The following is a 24,442-nucleotide window of genomic DNA, read 5'->3' on the forward strand; positions in this document are numbered from 1 at the left end:
TATAAACTAGTTGAACCTGCGTCTTTACCCCCGGTTAATTTATAAAACTTTACCTATAACACACAATTCAATCAACAAAAATACTCTATGTCCTTCCCGGGGACTCAAACCATCTACGTACCAAATTTCATCAAAATCGGTTCAGCGGTATGAGCATGAAGTAGTAACAGCCAGAGTTACTTTTCGCGTTTGTAGTGTAAGAATAGTTTGTATGGATGGATAATTGTTACTCAGTCCCGTCGGAACTGCTGAACGGATCTGTATTAAATCTAGCACGGAGATAGATTGTAGTCTGGAATAGCTAGGTACTTTATACCGGAAAAATGTACGTAAGACGAAAATGGACGATGTAAATGGACGATGCCGCTGGCGGAGGGTAGTGTAACTTAAATGGCTCATCAATTTATTTAACTACAAGTCATCGTTTGAATAATGTTTTCAATCGTAAAATCTTTTAAAAGATAAATCTAAATAAAATACCCTATTTTTTATTGCCACTCTACGCATTGCTCCGATTCTGTCAGTGGATATTGCGAAAAATCAACATAATTAAATCAGTATCATAATTAAGGCCGATACCTTCTCTGATATTTAAGTAAAAATATACACGTATTTTCTAATTAACGTAAACAATAATATTGTATATATAAAAGAATGAAATTGATATAGACTATTTTAATATATAAGCTTATACAGTATCGTCGTATAATGTAATCAGATATGTTAAAGAGCCGTACTTAATTCGACGTCCCAATATTTATACGTCGCTCGATTGCAATGGTACGGTAGACAAAAGACAAATGTTTAATACCTGAAGCCTTTATTCCTTTGTATAATAGAGGTCATAATACAATGTCAAAATGTGATAGGTTGTAAGGCTTTCAGTCTCATTAATCTCGTGGTAACACACTGTGAAATGGATGGAAAAGCGAATGCAACAGTATTGCTTGTTACCGATTTAATACTAATTACTATTTTAGTGCGAAATTACGACTTAAAAGTAATTTGATAATTAAATAAAAGAACCAAAAGATTTCTTTACGAAATAAAAGGCACAGTTTCGTTTGTTCGTACTTTCAACATTATTTAATACGTTTAAAATAGATCTGTTCTTTTTATTTTATTTTGGTTTCATAAGTAAATATATAAAAAGCCTGTTATTTCATTTAGTTTGCGTTATATACATATTATATTTCAAAGCTTTCGTAACTATATACAACATAGAAAAAAACTTTTAAATATCAAAAAGGAAAAAAAACTTATAAGGAATATATTTTAACAAGAATATTATTCAAAGGAACTTTTAGGAACTTATCAGACGTTCACAGTTCAATTACTCCGAATAGAAAATCGGAGCGCGTCCACAGCTAAATAATGTTCAATTTTATTTTTATTACTGTATACGAAATAGTATATAGAAAACTGTTCTATAAATACAATTTAATGTAATATCTTACGACTTTAATAATTCTAAGTATGTTTGAGATCCGAGATGGCCCAGAGGTTATAACACGTCCATCTTAACCGATGATTACGGGTTCAAACCTAGACAAGAACCATTGAGTTTTCACGTGCTTAATATGTTTATAATTTATTTAGTGCTTAGCGGTGACGGAAAACATCGTGACGAAACCTGCATGTGTCTAATTTCAACGAAATTGTGCCACATGTGTCCAATCCGTGTTGGAGCAAAGAGGTGGAATAAGCTCCAATCCTTCTCCCCAAAGCCTTACCCCAGCAATGGGGCATTTACAGGCAGTTACTTATATTTTTACTTTTATGTTTGAGATCATTCCTCAACCGTATAATCAGACATCTAGAAATTGATGTTATAAAAGATATACTTGTCTACTATCCGCTATGTATAACAAACTATGAGAAGTTCCTGTAACAGACGGACTTCACCTCATTCCGGAACGTATAGGAAAACTTTGCTAAACTATCGTCCCGTGGGAGCTATGACTTGACCGTACCTTCCACAGTGTGCATTTCTTTTATTACTTCAACTTCTAAAGCAAATAGAAGATTGTTACATTCTTTCAGGGAAGTGTTTAATTACTATCAATTCATTATTCTCTTGATGGAAGAGCTATGTAGAGCCGGTCTGGGTACATTGTATACATTTGACTTGTCATTTAATTCAATCGTAAATTATATAGTTCATAAAAAAGCATTGATAAGGTAATCGTTGGTTTGTATGCTGTATTATGATAATTCATATAGCATACAAATATCTTATATATTAATAGCGTAAGCCGATTTTTGTTCCAGTGATTATAAAACAATAGCTGCGCATAAAAAATCGCTTATGGTCTCACTTTGAAGTGCTCCAGCTGTAGATGTGCAGAAAATTAAAGAGGATTCTTGATTGCAATATACTCAATTGTTAAGGTTTAACAAATCATCAATTTAAGAGCGCGGAAGAAAGTTACTAACGTATACTATATGATATTGAAAGTTTCATTTAATCTTTTAAATTTCATGTAAAAAATCATTTGATTAAACACGGTAAAAGTATCGCGGGAGATTCACTAGTATATATTTATTTCACAACTGTAGGCGAACTAGCAAATGGGCCACTTGATGGTGAGTGGACGCCACTGTCTATACACATTGGTACTGTAAAATTATTAATCATTCCTTATATACCCAACGCGCTACCAACCTTGAGAACCAAGATGTTATGTTCCTTGTGCCTGTAGTTACACTGGCGAGGAATAAAGGAATCCTTATGTAATTCTCAGGTGAATGCATGTAACTATTGTAATTAATATAGATGAGTAACTATAGACTTTGTTGCCGTTTCTTCTCGATAGAATCATCGAATCGAGGGTCGCTTCCCCTTTAAATTATTTTCGTGCGTTATTCAAAAGGCCATGAGGCTTGGAACAAGGTTATCTTGATTTGTTTGTAAAACTGATTCATAACAAATTAAACCATATAAAATCAAATTGAATTAACGCTTCAATTAAATTAAGGTACTATTTGTAAAATTCAATTTACCTACTACGATTGATAATATATATCTTATTGTTATAAGTATAAGTTAATATTTAATTTGTCATTATATACATTTAATTCGTTAATTCTTTTAAATAATATTTACTCACCAAAAGCATTTGCGAGTAATGTTACACAGTAATTCTATTGGAGCTTGCATTACAATGACTGACTGCACCGTTTCAGTTTCGAACATTGCATTACCTTGCACGTGTTAAAAGCGGTTGATATGCTGGCAATGTCGGACCAAGCAACTAAGACTGTTATGTTACATTACAAGCACTGCGCTCTGTTACATTACAACTTGGCGTACTGCACTATTCCTCCTTACGCATCCACTGATATAAAGTTTACGAGCCGTTACATTACAAGCGAATACTCTTAGTGAGTACTCTCTGATGAAAACAATAAAATCTAAATGTGAACATACTTATACAACTACGGTTAAACTAATTTAGAATCGTCACTCTACAAGATTTCATTTAATTTTAAGCTACCATAGTTCCATAATGTCGATTTTAACAAGATGTACCAGCAAGAAACTCAGTAATTACGATTTCATCTAACAAATACATCGTGTACAGGAGAGGAGCTGAGATGACACAGTGGTAAGAACACGTGAATATTAATCGGATGCCGATTGAAACCTGACGAAATGTTTAATTTCATTGTTCTCAACGATAAAGGAAAACATCATGAGGAAACTTACAGGTCGAATGTTACTCGTCTGCAGATGCATTAAAGCAGCTTGGTTGAATGTGCTCCAAATCATCTCGTAAAATGGAGAGGAGGCCTTAGCCTATCAGTATGTGATGTATGTAAGGCTGTTATGGCATGTACAATTAAGTATATGTATGTAATGTAATTTGAAGCTTTTTTATCATATATATAAACTTTTTTTTATGTTAGTCGGACATGCAAATGGGCCACCTAGTGGTAAGCAGTCACTACTGCCAAAGAAATTGGCGCCGTAAGAAATTTTATTTCATTCCTTATATCGCCATAAAATATTTTGATATTTTATCTATGGTTTACATAAAATATTCAATCTTTATAAATTAATCATATCTAACCTTTGTTATCACATCATACAATATTTTTCTTTTGACGTGAATCTGACGTAAATACTTATTTTTCTTGTTACGAAATAACGCTATATTTTTATTCACTAATAAATTAAACAAAGAAATATTGGAATAGAGCCAGAAGAGAAAAATCGATGGCTGTTCAACGCAGGACTTGGCATTCGTTTTCTTATACGTATAAACTTTTTTTCTTATGTAAGATTAACCTCAATATTTCAGGATCTTTCAAAACATTTCAACTTAAAAACTACCGCAATAGTTAGTATCAAACTAATAATTTAATTAAAAACTATGAATTATATTATAGAAAATGACTTATTTAAAATATTTTTAGAAAGTATTTTTTTTTAATTTAATTAATTATAATTCCCTTGATCGTAAATTCGCATCCGCCTCGATACGCACCTTAAGAATTCTACATACAAAAATATATATCCAATAGTAATACAGCTTTCTATATAAAATCAATAAAAACAATTCATTTTATATTTCTTAAAAAATAAGACAAAATTATAAATAGTTTTCACTGTTCTATTACAGTTCACGAAGATAAATTATATAATATAGTAAAAATAGCCATATTTTGAGTAGCTAGTTGGAAAAGTGTTAAGAACGGGCGGCCGTAGTTGGTACTTGGCAGTTACCCGAGGAGCCACTTCGGCGTCGCCAGCCGCAATGCGATAGTAACATTTCAAACTCTTGAACGCGAGGCTAGTGTTGCCTGTTTTAAATTTAGCTACGTCTTTTTATAATGGTCATAAAAATGTTGCTGCATTTGAAAGTTAAAAAGATACAAAAATAGTCAAATTACGCGATTAAAACGTTAAAATTTTATGATACATAAAACTATACATACTTATCGTTAGATACCAAATAAATAAATCATTCGAATTTTATGTGATTCCTAAAATCCCACGGAAATGTGTAAAATAAATGATATTAAGACACATTTCCTAGGAAATCTATACATTTCCTAAATAGCAATCGCGAAATGTAAAACATTACTTAAATATTTTCACATTTATAATTACTTAAATAACAGACTGATGACTTACCAAAGAAAAGTTTGACTTTACAAGAATTATATAAGTTGATTTTGTGATAAATACATTTTAAAAGTTACTAGATAGTTGATTTTCGAAGCTTTAATTAGTAAGATAATATGAAGATTATTATATTTTACGATATGATTGTTACCTGAACGTTGTTTTCATGTCACATTTATGTATTAAATAGTTTTTGAAACAATATTTTATACATTTCCTAAATAGATACGGAATTGTATAAATATCCTCGGATTTGTATACAATTTCTAGATTTCATACATTTCCGATAACATATCTATATATTGGCTGCAGTTTTCTTCACCCTAATACCAGTTCAGTGAACTTTAATTGCCCCATTCCTCGTTCACTTGCAGGACTTCATTCGACTTATAGTTTCAGTGTAGTAACTAAATTTTACGGATCTGTTTATATATATATTCGTGACTAGTTCCGCCCGCGCCTTCGACCGCATGAGAAGGGGTGTTATTAAATCAAATCAAAATATACTTTATTCAAGTAGGCTTTTACAAGTACTTTTGAATCGTCATTTAACAAACTATTTAAAGTAAAGTTACCACCGGTTCGGAATGTAGATTCTACCGAGAAGAACCGGCAAAAAACGCAGTAGTTACTATTTTTCAACATCTAAAAATACAGTCATGTTAGTTACATACAAATATATATGTATGTTATGTCTCCTGCCTGGAAGTCAACAAGCATTGACTCCATGCTTTTTTATCCTTCTTAACCAATGTACTTTTTACAAATGACTTGAATCTATGAAACGGCAAAGTTAAAAATCTGCGGAATTTTATTATAGAAACGGAGTTAGATACCCTATATTATTTTCTATACCTCAGACGACATATATGTAAAATTTCGTGATGATCAGCTGAGTGGTTAAGACATGCAAGCGTAACAAGCGAACAAATAGTCAAACTCCCTTTCACATGTTTAATAGGATATACCAGTTTGTATAAACAATTACAAATCAATTCCCATTGGATAATTACTTCGTGCAGCGGTGGCGATTCCAAATTTGGAAAAGTAATATTATTTATATATATATATATATTAATAATAATATATATATTAATAATAAAGACATATCCAGAGAAAATCCATATTTACGTTTAATATGTATTGTGTAGCCGCGTTTGTAAACTCCGATAGACATGAAAGTTGAATTAACGATTCCTACCTATATTATATTATATAGCAAGGACGTTAAATATTATGACGGTAATCAAGTTTAATTAATCATTAATTGCTAAATCAATTTTACATGTTTGAATTTCTCTTCGGAGCTGTTAATTGATCTCAATATTATGTTCGATTTAAAATCACATAGTCTGATTCGAATATTTTCCGTTTTTTATTACGTATTTTATAATCATTTCAAGATTGTATTGTATGAAAGTAAAATGTTCGAATGATTTTCTAATATAGCCTTAAATACGACCCTTTCAACTCACTCCACATTTTCAATATGTGAATAAATATCGAGATGGAGTTCATCGTCCTCACATCACATATTGGGGATGACGAATCGTCCCCTGTACCAAGGCGAATCCATATAATAAGAACAGATTATATATGTATGTGTTTATGTTACATATTTTTGTCTTTACTTACATTATGTTAGTTGTCAAAACGCATAGACAATTATTCATATTTAATAAATGACCTTAATGTGTAGTCGGTGCTTTGATCGAAAACAAGCAAAGTTCATTCGTTATATATTCTAGCAAATTATTTTAAGACGAAATATAACGACAATGAAAATGAACTGTAATGTAAATTTAACATTTCTTATTCTGAAGATGAAATAAAAATAGTAAACAAAGAAGCTAAAACATAATAGTAAAAAGATTTATTACAATTAATAGACATCATAGCGAGTCACAGAAAGAATAATACAAGAGAACGCCAGCGGCATGCAAAGAATTGTTCGAAGAAAGACTCGGATCCGCACACGCTATGCAAAAGAAATGCAAATATTTAAAAGCCCGGGGATGTCCGAGACTCCGGCTTGCATACAAAAACTTTCTCTCTGAAAGAAAAATGCTGACGCTCCTTTTAAGGTAGCCTGCCGTTGGATGAGACCGACGGAGCGACCTGCGAACAGCTCCACGTTTTACCGAATATACCTATAATTTAATGAAAGTAATTTATTTCATATGCTTACGTTAAATTTAATTATGAAATGCGCCTTAAGGATTATTGCCAGATTAAAATTTTAATAATTATTAAATTAATTATTAATCTTTCATAACTTTATATATGTAATGTTATTTTAACAATTTCATTTCATAATGCGAGTGCAAGGGCGTTTATATTTGCCAATAAATACTTTATTTTATATTTTGATTCCTCGGAATACTCCCAAAGCACTATAAAAGTAGTATCAGCTTTAAAACTTAAATTGTAAATTTGTCATAGCCATACCCGGTGAAGTTTTCTTCTCAAAGGTATTCCTAGTACTCTTGTCGCAAAGCCGTCGGAACTTTAGCCGAGCGCCGTCGGAAACAAAATATTTCACGTTTCTTACCGAGCATTTGTCTCGACTTCCCCCAAGTGCAAAAGAGGTGTTCCGTATTACGTCTTCTGACAAGTGTTGAAATATTTCCCTGTCTTCGCTGAAGTATTGCATCCAATTTGTCAAAAATATCGAAAGCAACTTTCGACTCGAGACAAATGAGAAGGATTTTCAATTTTAAAATCGTATTCCGAACATGCTATCGTTCGTACGAACGAAAATAAAAATTGGAATTTATAGTTGGAAGTAACTCTTCGATAATTTGGAAGATGTCTGATCGTCGCTAGCGGGTTCAATAACTCGCTGGCGCCGACAAATCCAATAAGGAACCTTGCCTCGAAAAAATTTATGTTATTGACCGGATTATATTTACCGACGTGTGAGAAGGTTGGAACTTATGCTAGACCAGGATAAGCAGAACTGTAACATTCAAAAGGAACCGCATATATTGGCCTTTGCAATGTTCATGAAGAGGGGAGAGAAAGGTCAAGGAAAGTGGGACGGTTATTGATTGTTCCAAACACCTTTTTCGATGTGTCAGCGATCAGTGCCCTTATAGGGGTTGTGTTCTACATATTATGTGTTAAACGGTTTCAGATGCCTTTCATCACGCTTATGATTTATGTATAGCCTGAGAATTTATGTATTTGACGATGTTTTCTCTGACCGAAATAGGTAATTCGTAAGTAGAAAATTAGTTTTAGTTTTAATATATAATTCTAGCTATCTGGGTTTGCTCGTTCGTTTTAAGCCTATGTCTTTCCTTGGGGTTCAAATTTGTTTCATAGCAAATTTCATCAAATTCGGTCCTGTGGTTTAGTCGTGAAAGTAACAGACAGAGTTACTTTCGCATTTATAATATTAGTATAGATCTACGACACAGAATAAGACAACTTATATTTTTGTTCTTAATATGTATGTTTTATTTTACGGCAATTTTGAATAAAATTACAACTATAATCTTTTAAGAACACAATGTAATTTGAAAATCAATACAATATTAATTAGGTAAGATTATATAATAACATTTTGTTTTCATCATTGCATATAATACGAAAAATAAACCGATAAATATAACATACGAATGAAACAAGTGATAAATTGCAGCTGTCTGTCTGTCTGCCAATCGAGTTCTCGTGACCTTTATACTTCGGACGACAATGAAATCCATTTTTAATTAAAAGTCTGTCGCTTTCGTTGTAGAAAATTTCAAATAATTTTAATATGATATAAGAGTTTGGTTTCGTTTCGATATTGGCGAATTTCTTTGATCTGTCTTACCGTCTATACAATATTCACCTATAAATATTGTTTACCGGATGAATAATTCGACGATGCTCCGTCTTCTTCTTTCGATTGCCAAATTAATGTTTTAATATTTCTGAAGAGTAGAATACAAGATTTTCGTTTTGTCATTGTTATTCTACTTTACTAATTTTATCAACATCATATCAAACTGAACAAAATCCGGACGACGCCCTTTTTTCAAAATTCCTTTCGATGACCATCAAAGAGAAGACAGCTTCTGTTTCTCATCGTAAATTCTTTTCATTTTATTCTAAACGTTGTCTAAAATAACATTTCCCCTAACGTTAGCTATGAGAATAAAACTCACCGGATCCTAATGAGGACGCGTTCGAAATTGATTCTTTTATAATTTTATCACCACTAAAAAACAGATCTAAATGTCACGAACAATTTGCGTTTCCTTTCATCAAAGCGAGCGGTTTCTGGCGCGGTTTATCCGCGAACATCGCTGTAAATCACATCGGCCCTTTGATCAGACTTCCCTAAAGCTCCAATCCCCTGAGGACCAGCCTTTTCCACTTTCACGCATTTGAAGTTTCGGCGAGGTATGCCCGAAACATTTCGGTAAAAATCTTCTGTAAAATATTTTTGGGTAAAATACGAACGAGATACAATTGTATGATTTCGACTCAAGAACACTTAGTATAAACAGAAACTATTTGAAGAATATATTTGGGAATAGTATCTTTTAAAATAATGTTTTGTATTTGGTATTCGTTGGTGAACAACATTTGGATAACAATATTTTATTTAAAAAAAATAAATAAATAAAATGCTTAAAGTTAAAAACCAAACATTTTCGACTGGCGAGCCGCCCCGGCTTCACACAGGTGCAATTTATTAATAAAGAAAATTATATTATGTACCATAACTATAATTTATACCGTGAAGCAATCAGAAATAATGTAACTTTCTAGCAGTGAAAAAAATTAAAATTGGATCATTAGTTCCGGAGATTACCCTCCACATACAAACAAACAAATGTTACCTCTTCATAATATTCGTATATATATACGATACTACAGTTCCCTGAACCACAGCGATACACGGACGAGATAAATATCTAACATTTAATATTAAATACGAAACAACCATCAGTTACTGCGTTACGACATTAACGCCATTGGTATTCCGTTCGACGGACACACTGACGATGATTATTCCAATGAGTCGATAAATTGGCCACATTATGATCCAGCTGACGCAACACTGCACTATCACGACCGACATTAGTGTGCTGCCTGAAATGGTATACATTGTTATCAATATTAAAATAATCGCCCAGCTCGTTTTCAATGTATATTTTAACAGATCTATTGATCAACTGCCGTTTAAGTTGACGAAACAATTGTTATTGCATTATCATAATAGATATTCAACTTGGTTCTTCAACTCGTGTTATAAATCGAACACGCAGCAACTGACTTGTGAAGTTTTGTATGACTGACTGTGAAATGGTTGTTGAGATTTTTTTTTGTCAAATGCATTTTGCCTCTATGAAAGTATGATTGTTTTTTTTTTTTTTTAATAATATAATTGTTACCATAAAGCTAATGTCCAGGGTAATGCCTTCTTTTCTCTTACGGAGTTTTTGAAGTACCTTTAGTTTAGTTTAGTTTAGCTCAGCGTACGCAAAAGTTTTAATGACCCACTGGCGTTATTGCAGGTCTCAACATAAACATACTTCTTATCCTGGTCAATGTTATATTAGGTATTTAGGATTACCAGAATAGAGGTGTACCAAGGAAGATCAACAAGAAATAATTATAAAAATATTAATTTAAGGTAAGTAAAATAACAGCCAATTTTTCCATTAAGTTTCTCTAATGCGGATTGTTGTACACAAAACGTGATACATTTTGGAATACGAAATGAATTATAAACACAAATAAAACATATGAGAATTCAGTGATGCTTACTCCAGTTTCAACCTGTAATTTTCCGTTTATTTGTATACACGTGTTCAAACCACTGGGTCATCAGGACTTTTTAATAAGAATTGAAAATTTAACTCGACATTAAGTGACTGATTTAGAAGTTGATTATAATGTCAAAATTTAGCTTAAAAAACATCGACCATAATTTGGCGTTAAATTTCAAAAATAGAATACTCAATTCCAAGACATCAAATATCGGTGAACCCTACATCGGCGCCTGCAAATCATTCGCCGCGGGGTACGGAGCATCGTGGACATCATACAATCAAACAAGTAACGATATTGCGGTTCAGTTGCCAAACACCGTTGTCGATGGAACCACGCTGAGCCTCGTTTTATCGCTTATTGTAATTTGTTTAAGGGATTTCAAATGCCTTAAAGATTATAAGGTCAAACTTGCTACTGCGACTTCGTTAAATATATTGTATTAACGTTGACTAATATAACTTCTTTAAGAACATTTAACTTGTATTATTTAGTGGTCATAGTATTAAGGTAGAGGTGCTTATGCTAGACAGTGATCTAAATTAATTGCCAAAATTTTTATTCAATTAGAAGTGTTTCACTAGTATTATATTATTGTAAAACATTTAACTACTTTTGAAAGATATACTACTGACCAGAAAAGACCAGTGAAAGAGACTTACTAATTCCTATGACAAAGTTTAAATATTAACAAACTATTTATCGCCCGTAGTTTCACTCGCGACTTATGGGTTGTTCGTCAGGTATTAAGCAACAAAAAGAAGTCTAAGTCTTTCCCTGGATTTTAAGCTTGCTACATACCAAATTCAGTTCAGTGGTTTGACCGTGATTTAGCAACAGACAGACAGACATCGTTTTATAATTTGTATGATAAGTACTAATTATAAATAAAAATGTTAATTTAAGTTTTTACCGTGAATAGTATTCTTGATGTTACTGTACTTGTAACAAACAAATAAAACTAAAAGTTAATTTTATTATGGAACATCAAGTTGTATTTTAAGTGTCAGACATAAGTGACTTTACCTTAAAGGTTTTTTAAAGTAAAAGCTATTTGCACAGAAGATGGGATCTCACTAGTGTTAGCGTTAAGCCTCTCGGTCCTTAATAAGATTAAAGAAAGGTTAATCTTCAGATTAGTAGCTATTAACGAGGATTTTAACACACTTTTATTTAATATTTTAGTACAAATGTGCTCTTTATTTTAGAGTTTAACCACTTTTAATTTTAAAGGAACGTAATTAAAGAGAAATATAACCACTTCAAACACGAGTTCTGATCATAAGATAATAAAGAAAAACTTGTAATACGCAAGTTTTTGTGTCCGCAAAGTACCCCGTTTATGGGCAAGTTATTCGATTGTATCCAAAAAATCTTGCAAATAGAGTACAAAAATTAGAAAATCTATAAAAGTCTTGTGAATTTCAATATTAACTTGTGTACGTGAGCTGTAACATGTAAACATGATCTGTGCATTCAATCGCGATGACGGATTCAGATCAACATTTCATAAGCCACTCCCTTTATGTCATATCGATAAGAGTATTGTTTAGTATCGATTTTGATAATATTCGTATTATCTGATTAACTATCCTCTCGACACGTGCGGTTAAGCGTAAAGCTACGTCAGTTACGAATCGATTATTAAATTTATCTTTAATATTGATTATCGCCTAATTTATCGCACGATAAAACCGAATAATAAATTGTATCGATTAACTATATTTCATTCATTTCATTTTGCACGACTAGTGATGTAACTCTCTCGAAAGCGAATAAGCGCTCGTGTCTTTCGATAATTATACAATGTTTTTTTATGTAAACTTATATTATCTGAAATCACTTATAGTAGATAATTGTCGAAGATAATAGAAGTTTATTTAGGTATGTGCCAACCAGTTGCTGATTCTACAGATGAGTTAGCCAATGTAGTCACAGAAGAACGAGACATAACTTCGTAGTTCCTATAATTGACATGGACGGTGTAAGAAATTGTTTCTTATAGTGCCAGTGTCTTCGGGCAGTGGTAACCATACCCTCTGGTGGTCTAACTGCTAGACTACCTGCCTATCAGAAATATCAAACATATAATAAAACACCACCTGTTTAATTTCATTTCTAAAAAAAATAATTTGCTATTTTCTTTATGGTAACATTTTATTTAATATAATTCGTTTTTCAAATATCGAATATTATTTCAAACGGGTAGCTAGTTAGCCGTTTACAGAATACATTAACACCGTTTAAGATTTACACCGAATCGGTGGGCGAGATTTTAATTATCGCTATAAATCCAACATGACCCGGGGTCACAGATAAATATTTGTGCACATTGATTGTAGATACCATTAGTTATTTAACATTGGTATTTAGATCGCATGTTCCATTTATCTTGTTGAAATATGACGAATCGACAAGTTTATAATTGCTTAGGTGTTTTTTATTTTTGTTGATAATATTCGATAACTTTTTATCGGCCCTATTGGGATTTGAATCAATAATCAAAATCACAAACCAATTAGGGTTAAAATTACCTGAAAATTATTTTAACCTGATTAGTATGAATTTAAAAATCATTATCATAGCGCTTATTTTTTATTGTTTCCGCGGTTTCGCCCGGTTGTTAAGTGGAAGGGTCAGATGTTAGGTACCTGTCATTTACGGTACTCCTCACAACGTCTATGCAAAATGTCATGACGGTTGAATAGTTAAGACGTGAAAGCGTAACAAACGAACTCACTTTCGCATTTATAATGTAGATATTTATAGCTTAGTTTAATAAAATTATATACCTGGATAAATTATTGCACTACAAAATAACTACAAAAAACTAGTCAAATTTATTATCTTCGTGTGCGTGACATCTACGCTTAACAATCGCCAAACGTCATACTGCTTCACTAGTGTGCGTGTAACAGTCTATCTATTAAGTCTGTCTATCACACATATAAATAATCAAAGATTAATAGTTAGATTTAAATGTCCAGCAACAAGTTTACAAACAAAAACACATGCACAAGTATATTATAAATTTGAATCAAAAACATTCACTATATCTTTATAATACATCTAACGCTACCAGAGGTAATCCGATACTTACAGGACAAGATAAATTCTACCGACAGAGGGGCGAAAGTTAACAGTAGCCGCTCCGCATAGCAAATAACGCCCGATTTAGTTTCTGACCGGTTATTAATTTAAACTTACGAGTTTTCTCTTACACTGTAGGCCTCTAGCGGTCATAGTTCTTCGACTTAACGCTTGTTTCGATATTTATTGCTTTGGAATAACTTGCAGGTTTAAAACGTTTATCATTTTTAAATGATTTTAGTGATTCTCTAGAAGATTGAATAGGTTTGCTGGTTCAAAAATGTGAACCTACGAGACTAATGATTGTTTTTTTTATTCTTTTAAAGTTAATTTAGGAAGATATTCAAAGGGTCATATTAGAAATATTAAAATATTAACCGCTTACTACATCGATAATATTCCAATAATCATGGGATCGAAGATGTTACGTTCGCCGTGCCTGTAATTATACTAGCTCGCTTATCATTTACAACGAAACGCAACAATATGAATATAAAATGGATGTTTGCCACCCAGACGAACTTACACAAACCTAAACAACACTTAACCATCTCTTGCTCTAAAATTAAGACAAACGTGACCAGTATTCTATTTTCAAATGGAAAATGATATCTAAAATCAGGAAAATCGCTTTACGTCGATGCGTCGATAGAATGCTGTGAATAGCACAATAATGAAAATATAAAATACAAATCTCCTATAACAGCAGACCTTGTAATATTTTGTCCCCTGTTAAAATTTGGCTCTTTTTAAAAATAAAATTGTTTTTTTATAAACTATTTAAAGCGAGCTCTAGACAATTGCGTGAAGGCAGCGTGCGTTGCTGAGAAGGCAGCGTGACAAACAAGTTCCCCTACATTCGCAATCAAGTTTAGTTCACACCTAACAAACATGGTCACTAAAATATTTGCTCTAGCTTAATAAAATGTAAACCAAAAAAATACCACTAATGTTTTCACGTTAAAAGTGTGGATACGTTTGCGTTCGCTAGTTTCGTGGCCCACTAACATTAACTACCAATAAATATCAAATCGGAGCGGGGAACAAGGTGCGAATATGCGACAACTGCGTGAACAGGCGCGAAAACTATATACAATCTCGTTCGCGCTGTTTGGAACTCACATTACATTACAGCTATAATATTAGATTTATAAGTGAATAATACCGATAGTCCACAAGCAACAGCTGCCTATTTTTTACGAGTAAGTTTCAAGGTCAAATTTTTATGCAATGTATTTCGCTATGAAACATTTTAGAGTTTCACTTCTAACATTAGAACACCGCACACGCGTTATCACTTCAAAGCACATACGTTTTGTCATGTTAGTATTAAGCAAGAAAAATCAAGAATTTGATGCATTGACAAGTAAATATTGAAAAATGTATATGGTCTTTATATGCATATGCAATACAAGTAACTTGATACAATACAATATAAAGCTAAATTAAAATTATTGCGTTGTACCTCAAAAATGATTTTACGTAATTTTAATTAGCCTTACTTAAAATTACCGAAATTGAATATCTCAAAGTGTACCGACGCCATAATAATTGGTTATTAAAATATTACGTCGCTAACGGACAGGAGCCCTTATATAGTAAAAGTTGTAAGTGAGTTTAATACCATAATAGCTATCGTTACTTTCTAAAGAAACCCTTTGTACTTATTAATCGTGAATTAAACGAATAGTGTTTGAAAGTTTTTTTTCTATATCGTTTCAATATAAAGTCACTTTTAAATGTTAAATCTATTTTGCTTTCACCAAACATTGAACACTTATAAAGGTTTCGCTAGTGATTAGTGAAACATTGATTTCTCTAATCAAACAAGCACATGAAATTTATGCTTGCCACGTGACACGACAATAGATTAAAATAAGAGCAAGTGTAACTCCGCAACGTTACTATTTAAATAATTATAATATTATAGACCATAAAAAATGTTATGGTATAGGTTGGTCTACGAGCGTATGGGCCACCTGATGGTAAGTGGTCACCACCGCTCATAGACAATGGCGCTGTAAGAAATATTAACCATTCCTTACATCGCCAATGCGCCACCAACCTTGGGAACTAAGATGATATGCCCCTTGTGCCTGTAGTTACACTGGCTCACTCACCCTTCAAACCGGAACACAACAATACTGAGTACTGTTGTTTGGCGGTAGAATATCTGATGAGTGGGTGGTACCTACCCAAACGGGCTTTAAATAATTTAATAGAAAAAATTAGATCTTACAACAAATCAGAAATGTTTATTGCAAACGTTCAAGAAGTATCACTTTCTTAAATCAAGTACAAATTTCATGTTAATGTAATTTCTTTTTTTAGATATTTTATCGAATAATCAATAAGCAGTTTTTTTTTAATTAATATTCACTTACATAAATTAATGAACCGTAACAATTTAACAGCATTAAAATCTTACGCAAAAATACATTTAAATTATATTTAGCTTTAATAAATATAACGTATTTTGTTTAATATCGATTTAATTTCGTTACCCAATAAAATTGCAAAAACACTATATCTCCGAGACACCTTTTTGTAGATGTTTAAGGAAATTTCTATGTGAATTATGAAAGTTGCATCGAACGATGTGTGCCATCCCGGTGAAAGCGTGGCGCGGCGCAAATCGCAAATTATCCTTGCTTCCCCCGATACGACGTGTGGCGCAAGGTTTAACCTTAAGCGATTTAAAAGTTTTATAAATAAAAACAATAAAATATTTTAAGAATATATTTAAACTAATATATTTTATTTTGCCAGTATATTAATTATTAAATTATTCCCTGACTCGACATTGAAGGAAAACATCGTAAGGAAGCCTACATGTGTCTGATGAAATTCTAATGTCAACCCATATACCATGGTAAGACATTTACCGGCTATCTTAGTATAAATATGCGTATCCATATATATAGTTATGTAATATCTAATAATAAATATTGGACAACATCACATACATTACTCTGATCTCAATGTAAGTAGCTAAAGCACTTGTGTTATGGAAATCAGAAGTAACGACGGTACCACTAACACCCAGACCTCGATCCTTAAACTTTAATGCTTATAACTTAAACCAACGTAAAGAGTGTAGTAAAAATATATCGCCACTCGGAATCGTCGAGATGTGTAAGTGACAGCTCGTGACTCCGCGTGTGATCGACTAACTACTCGGAGTGTCATAATTTGTTACAATTACGCGCTGTTCTATGCAAATATATGGTATTGAGATAAGAAAGCGGGTTTTGATTGACGTATTTAGAATTGTACCATGAGAGAATGTTTTATATTTCACTAATGGTGTAAATCTGAATAGGTAGTCTCAATAGGCACTTACGGTATCTTTATACGTAGCCAATATGAAGATAAAATATTTCTATAAAATTATTTTTATAGAATTTAGTATTCTGTTTACTATACAACTATTTTATTATTCGTTTGTATATATTTTTTTTCATTGACTCAAATGAAGGCTTTTTATATGATGTAGGTGGCAAACAAACAGGAAGTTCACCTGATGTAAAGCGACCCCACCCATGGACATCTGCAACACTGGGGGGCTTGCAGATGCGTGGTCGAATATATATAGAGCCTAGCTAATGATACTGCAGATTCTTAGGTCTTAGATTTAAGCCTCTGATCGCGATAGTAAATAGTTATTATAATTTTTTAACAATAAACTACTGAGATTTGGCAAAGTATGCGCCTCGTAACGCACGTATAGCTGTTGGTCGTATCGGAACGCCGCCATGTTCCGTATTCCGTCCGTTCCGCGTATTGAACAGGCGATAGTTGGAATAGACAGTTTAACGGTCGATGGCAATATAACAATATGTCAAATTTTACGATTTATTAGTAATATTTTACCTCATTTACGATATTTTTGTAAGCAGATTGAGTTTTATTGTTAGAGTTGGTATCATTTACTCTACCGCTAAACTTCAATACTAGTAATAGGCGTTCCGGTTTGAAGAATGAGTGAGCCAGTGTAATTACAGGGGACTCAACATATCATGCCTGGCGTCGCAGTGACTATGTAAGAAGTAATTTTTACTTTTTGTACTTTTCCAGCGTGAAGGTGATAATTTACTATGAGTTGAGATATTTCGTTGTCAACTGGTGTCCAAAAATTAATTTAAAAATAGAATGTCTAGATTTTGTTTGAAATGCCAACGAGGAGATAACTGTTATACTATAGCCAAACTAACTTACCTTTGAAAAGAACAACAGACTATAAAAAATAAGTTGTAAAATTTCCATTACACTCTCAATTCGTTTGTCTGTGAATACCAAATCCACACAGCAGGCGTATTATCTGAGAAATAAACACGAAAGCATGTTTTTATTGTTTCTTGTCATGTCTACCATTTTCTAACATCTGCAAGGAGTAAGCTGTTATACACATCCGTTGTTTAAACTACATTTTATAAGTTAATACATAGTTTAAGATTATATATAAGTGGTCCAGGTAAGTTAGATTTTAAGTACAACTATGTATGTTGTGTTTACGAGTACAACATTGTAAGTTTGGTATGTAATTATCGAGCAGTTAAAAAAAACTGGTAAAACTTAATTGCGATATACAGGCAAATATAATCTTGAATGGAATGGCCGTTATGAAGTAAAAGTTGTTAATTTATAGTCTCAATTAAGAATCTAGACTGATCTATTAATATTTTGCTGCTTCGTTAGTCAAGTGATTAGCTAACATAGCATAGAAAAGGATGTGGAGTCTTTATGATCTTCTTGATATGCTCTATTCTCTTCGGTCGTACACATTGCCGTATCATCAGACCATTTGAGAGAGTATAAACATTGCATCTGTATTTACGAAGACACTCATATAGGTACTATACTAGCTGCATCTATAGAACTTTACCTAGCTAGTAACAGACATATGCATTTATTGCAATATTAGTATAGACGTATTTTGCGCAGCTTGTTTTTTTTTTAGAGATTGACTGACGTCAATTAAAGCGCACAGTAAAACGGAAAATAGTTTTCACATAGCGGAATAAGACAAGGCGATATCGACGATTAACAAAATATGGTCTCTGAACATATGGTGATCCTACATCATAAAAAATATGACATAGTAAAAATATGATTTTGCACTTATGAATCATTATTTAATAATAATAAATAAATATTGGACAACATCACATACATTACTCTGATCCCAATGTGAGTAGCTAAAGCACTTGTGTTATGGAAAGTCAGAAGTAACGACGGTACCACATACACCCAGACCCAAGACAATATAGAAAACTAATGAACTTTTTCTACATCGACTCGGCCGGGAATCGAACCCGGGACCTCGGAGTGACGTACCCATGAAAACCGATGTACACACTATTCGACCACGGAGGTCGTCAGTATTATACTATTAATGTATATTAAGTGGAGCTAGCACCGGTTAGAGATTTGGCGTTAATGTCTAAGGGCGTTGTCGAACGCACTAAACATCAGGTTGACCATTTTACAGTCCGCCTACCTATTACATAAAAACGAAATTTTGATAGCCATTCCTATATAATCATTAGATTGAGTACACGGGCAATTAATTTAGCAATAGACAATTCATAAAACTTGGTAACATTAATCGCAGCAAAGTCTGTATCTTCTTGTTTAATTTAAAACCAACTAGAAACCAGGTAATATTTTAGTTGATACTAAATTATAATAACATGTCGTGTTGTAACAGCCCTCATAAATAGTTTGCGAACGACTTGAATACGTAATGGAGTCGGAAGTGTGACGACTTCCATTTCTGGATGTTACCCTGCATTGTTATAATAATCACGTCGGTACAGAGTGCAGCAAAATAATGCATATTATAATTTAAATAATAAGGTAAAACTATGGTTTTCTTATTGATTTTTATAAAAAAAAATCGTTGAAACTTTACTGATGATTTAAAATGACGTGTATTGACTTAGTTTTTCTATCGTTTTATAAAGATATAGAATACACTTTAGAAAAAAAAATACTTTATGAAAAATGTATGCTTTTATATAAATTGATATTGGATACATATTATAAATAAAATACATTTTTTGACAGTATTATTGATATACATTCTACGACTGACCTTGTCAAATAAAAAAGTTCTTACGCTATACAAAAGATGAGACGCGAGTTCGACGAACCATTTATAATATTTCATATTGGTTTTAGATAAAACGCCGAAAAAAAAAACGGTTGCTTAGATAAATATAAACGTATTTTTTGTACATATATACTTGGAAAAAAGAGATTAGTCGTGGAAAAACCCGTATTTGTTTTGGTATATATTATGTATTAAATAACACATTCAATAAATTAAAAATGTTTGAGAATAAATAAATTACACGAAATAAAATTCTTATTGCATTAAAACAACTACAAGAAATAACTTTAATAATTATATATGAAAGAAAGAGTAGAAGAAGGAAACGTCGTCTGGAGAAGGCATAGTGGTTTTTCCTTACGTCACGATTTCTGGCAGTTCAAAATTTACAGAGAATTTCGTTAAAATTATAAAAACAGAACATTCTGGCCTTTAGTTTCCTTATATATGATTACAAATCTATATAATAGTAAAACGATTTCATTTAATTCAAATTCAATAAAGGACGAAGAAATTGATCAATTCCGATCATCTTGAACGAATAAGTTACTAGAAAAATAACAAGAGAAGAAATCATACTTTCACTCGAAACTATTTATATAAAATAAAATCACCAGCACAGTTTCGAAATACGAAATTTTATGTTCATTTTGTTATTCGAAACATTTAACCATAAACATAAAACATAGAAGCCATTTGCGAGCGGCAACGGTATATCGAATAATAGCTGCATTAACACATAATTGTGAATAAGATAAGCTTACATGATAGATTTATTTCTTCACACCCTCTCTATTCAAATACGAATATTTCGAATGAAATCATATAACGATACATACTTTATAACTGTACCCTAGTTAACACCTTACTATGTAACAATACGACTGTATCGAGTGTTATATGTAAAGATACTCTTAAGTAAGATACTATTCAAACGTACAGTAAGTTATCTAGAATATTCTTCTCAAATGAAATATCAAAGTCATATATACATTGAATAAACTTTAACGTGAATATGACTTCAAGTTAATAATACGCCTTATCAATAAATGTTCTTGTTACTTATTTTATGATGATGTTGTGTTCACACAGCCACAGCTGTTAATCTTAAAGAAACTAGCCAACTACGCAAAACATGCAGAATGCACTATATGTGCACAATTGCACAAACACAGGTGCAATCTCTATTTCCTAAAGCACAGGAGTGTACACACTTCCAACTTGTCCGGGTTGTTTCAGACAATTTTTCGAAAATAAAACTCAACAAATCTTTCTGTTTTTTTTTTATTTATATATCTACTGCCACTAGACCAACGAGGATATTAATTTATTTTGTAACTTGGTGCCAAACAAATTAAAATATAATAATTAAAAATGTTTTGTGAAAAATGATTACAACTATTATTAGTTAAGTTTTAATAAAGTTTCTTATTTTATTCAATAATTTACAATTTAATAATAGTAATTCTATTTTTTTCCAAAATTAATAAAATCGTCTTTATGACCTAATGTCTGAAACAACTGTCAAATCTTCAAATTTTTACATTTATATAGTAATTTTATAATTTCACACGGGGTTGCTTTGGCATTTATGATAATGAGCTGAAGTCTGATCGAAGAGCAGACGATCTTGATTTATATTTTAAGATTCCGATGCCATCTGGACAGTTCAATTTCCTGGTACAAATAGACAATGATGTGATCAGTGATATGTATCAAGTTTTATTACTTTAAATATATATTTCAAAGTACATAAGTACGTCGTAATTATTTCACGGAAAAGTCTTCTAAAACCTTTTACAATTTGGAGTTTTCCCAGGGAATAAAGGTTTCAGGATACTGTATTTAATATTGAATAACAGGGTAAGAGGAATCTTAAGATCGATCAGAGAAGCTCGCGGTTATTGCGGTATTTGACAGTTATTTTAAAACCAACCCTATTATCTAGTGAATTTGACATACATTTCATTAAAAACTTCCGTGTCGTTTAAGTCTATTTGTTTTCGAGTAAATTTAGAGTGGAATAAAGGGATCAATTACGCACTAGTCGCCTGTTGAGTGATACGGGTTTATTTATGTGGACTCAATAGAGCGAAATGCATTACATGGCGAGTACAACGTTGGAACACTTTAGTCATAATACAATAGACGTACAGACCTCATACCAAAAATTTACTAATAAAGTAAAATCGTAACTGGCAGTGTATCTTAAAATTAGAAAAGCAAATGGTATTATATTTTTAACAAATAAAGATTTTAATTTTTATCCAAATTATAAATTAATTAATATTATTATTTTTGGCATGTCCTTTCTTTGCCAACAATGAGTTATTTATTGTCATTGCAGGCATTTTACAGCATTTATTTAATTTGCAATGTTTGTTTGTTTACGTCAAATCTTGCAAGTCGAATTAGAATCACTTCTAACCTGACCGAGTTGATATTTAACATATTGGTACAGTTCCATCGATAATAGTCTCTGAAGAAAATTTATTAAATAATGTTTAATAACAGCACAGACAAAATATTTTTATATATACAAGCTTATTATTTGGTTGCACTAGTATACAGACGCCTTATAATTATCTAGTCGGATTGTTTACATGAAATATTTGCAAATAAAGATAATATATAACGTTGCAACTCAATTGGACATCGTTATATCGGTTAATATTCTATCAGACATGTCACAGCCAATACTAACCCAATAGCCAGGCTCGACATCATTCGTAATTGTGTGAACGTCGCCCCCTCATCCGTCACATCCTGGACAAGATGTGAATTACTCAACCCCATACAGGCGATAATGAAAATATGACATTTCTATCTATACATTCGATAAGCAACGATATCGCCATAGAACTTCTTTTATCTTTTTTCTTCATAGAATCTTCATTTGTATAAAAATATGTATATAATTTATATTCGATTTTTTATAAAACCTTAACAGCAATTGCGAATCGAAAATTAATTGGTACAATTTAAATAAAACATTTATAAACATTATTCATTTAAAGAGTTTTTAGTGAAAATAAATTAATAACATTCACGTTCGTATCTCATGAGTTGGTATGAGTCAAACTGAGTTACAGCACAGTTAAAATAAAGATATTTGTATCGATAAGAGGGACACTCCGAGCGTCGCATTAAGGGGGAGAGTGTTATGCGTGAGAACACAAAGAAACCAGCTTAATGTAACTTCACGACCCTTATTGAGGTTAACAAGTGCTTCGACACACAAACGTGTAAGGCGTTTCGCACTTCCTACAACCTACTTACAATTATTATTAACTCATTGTTTGTAATGTATTTTTTATGCTACATGTCTATGGTAGATAGTTTAATTAATTATGAATTTATTTCTAATTTTAGGAACAATATTTCATTGGATTTGAACCAAATAGACCAAAAGTATAATATCATAAACATAAAGTATTTAAAAATACATCTAATATTTTTATGTTGATGATCCAGTTTAGTTTTTTTTAATGTGACTGGATTTCTATCATTTACTTGTAATAAATAAAATAACTATTAATATTCCTGAGTGACCGAGCTTCTCTCGAGATTAATAATTATTAGTTACAAAAATGTAATTTAAATTTGTAATTTGTCAACAATTGCGTTTATTCAGAAGATGCTTCTATATAAAAATAAAAATTAAAAATCAATTATTATTTAAATAAAAAAAAATTGAGACAAATAGTTTGAACCGTTTCTGACATACATGAAATAAATAAATATACCTAAAAAAATTACTCATTTCATTTTACAGGATATATATATTGAAGATATAAATACTTATGTATAGAAACACGAGTTAATGGGCAGTTTTGAATAACAAGATTTCTGTCTTCGATAACACGATAAACATAGATCCGAGTAAACATCATGCTAGTGACCCGCGACCACGATTTGTCTAACACGCTTGACCCGACATCCGGCAGACAATTGACGCATTTGTCATCGTGACATTCGCTACTTGGTCACTTTTAACTTGTCTCACTTGATTTTAATTTATTCGTATGATCATGAGATGATATGACAAAATAGTAAAGAACTACGAACGCGGCTCTTATTTTTTATATAGTTATTTTTATGTAGAATCGTTTGTTCCGAGGTTGGTAAAGCTCTGTTCAAAACCGTTTCATTATCCACTCGCGTTTAATTTCACGGGTTTGTCAAAATCTTAGATCCATTGGTGGAGCATTGACGATGGCTTAAGTTTCACACTTTTTACTCTCCCAGTTAGTATTGACGAAGTAAACCACTTAACAGGTGGTCCATTTGCTCGCCTACCATGTTCTCTGTTGCCTGACACCAACTACTACTGCTTT

At 32.0% G+C, this 24,442-nt stretch overlaps 1 protein-coding gene and 1 long non-coding RNA gene across 2 annotated transcripts in view; both read right to left on the reverse strand.

The window, feature by feature from the left end:
* The window catches only part of LOC135193411 (uncharacterized), a 31,146-nt gene extending 11,790 nt beyond the window's left edge, over nucleotides 1-19,356 (reverse strand). Inside the window, exon 1 of the long non-coding RNA XR_010309220.1 lies at nucleotides 19,198-19,356. This is a non-coding gene — a long non-coding RNA (uncharacterized LOC135193411). The remainder of the gene's footprint in view (nucleotides 1-19,197) is intronic.
* Nucleotides 1-24,442, reverse strand: part of LOC113394185 (caskin-1) — a 245,275-nt gene that overhangs the window by 180,510 nt on the left and 40,323 nt on the right. The window lies entirely within an intron of this gene.

This window comes from Vanessa tameamea, chromosome 9 (assembly GCF_037043105.1).
Source record: "Vanessa tameamea isolate UH-Manoa-2023 chromosome 9, ilVanTame1 primary haplotype, whole genome shotgun sequence".
In the NCBI taxonomy this organism is placed as follows: domain Eukaryota; kingdom Metazoa; phylum Arthropoda; class Insecta; order Lepidoptera; family Nymphalidae; genus Vanessa; species Vanessa tameamea.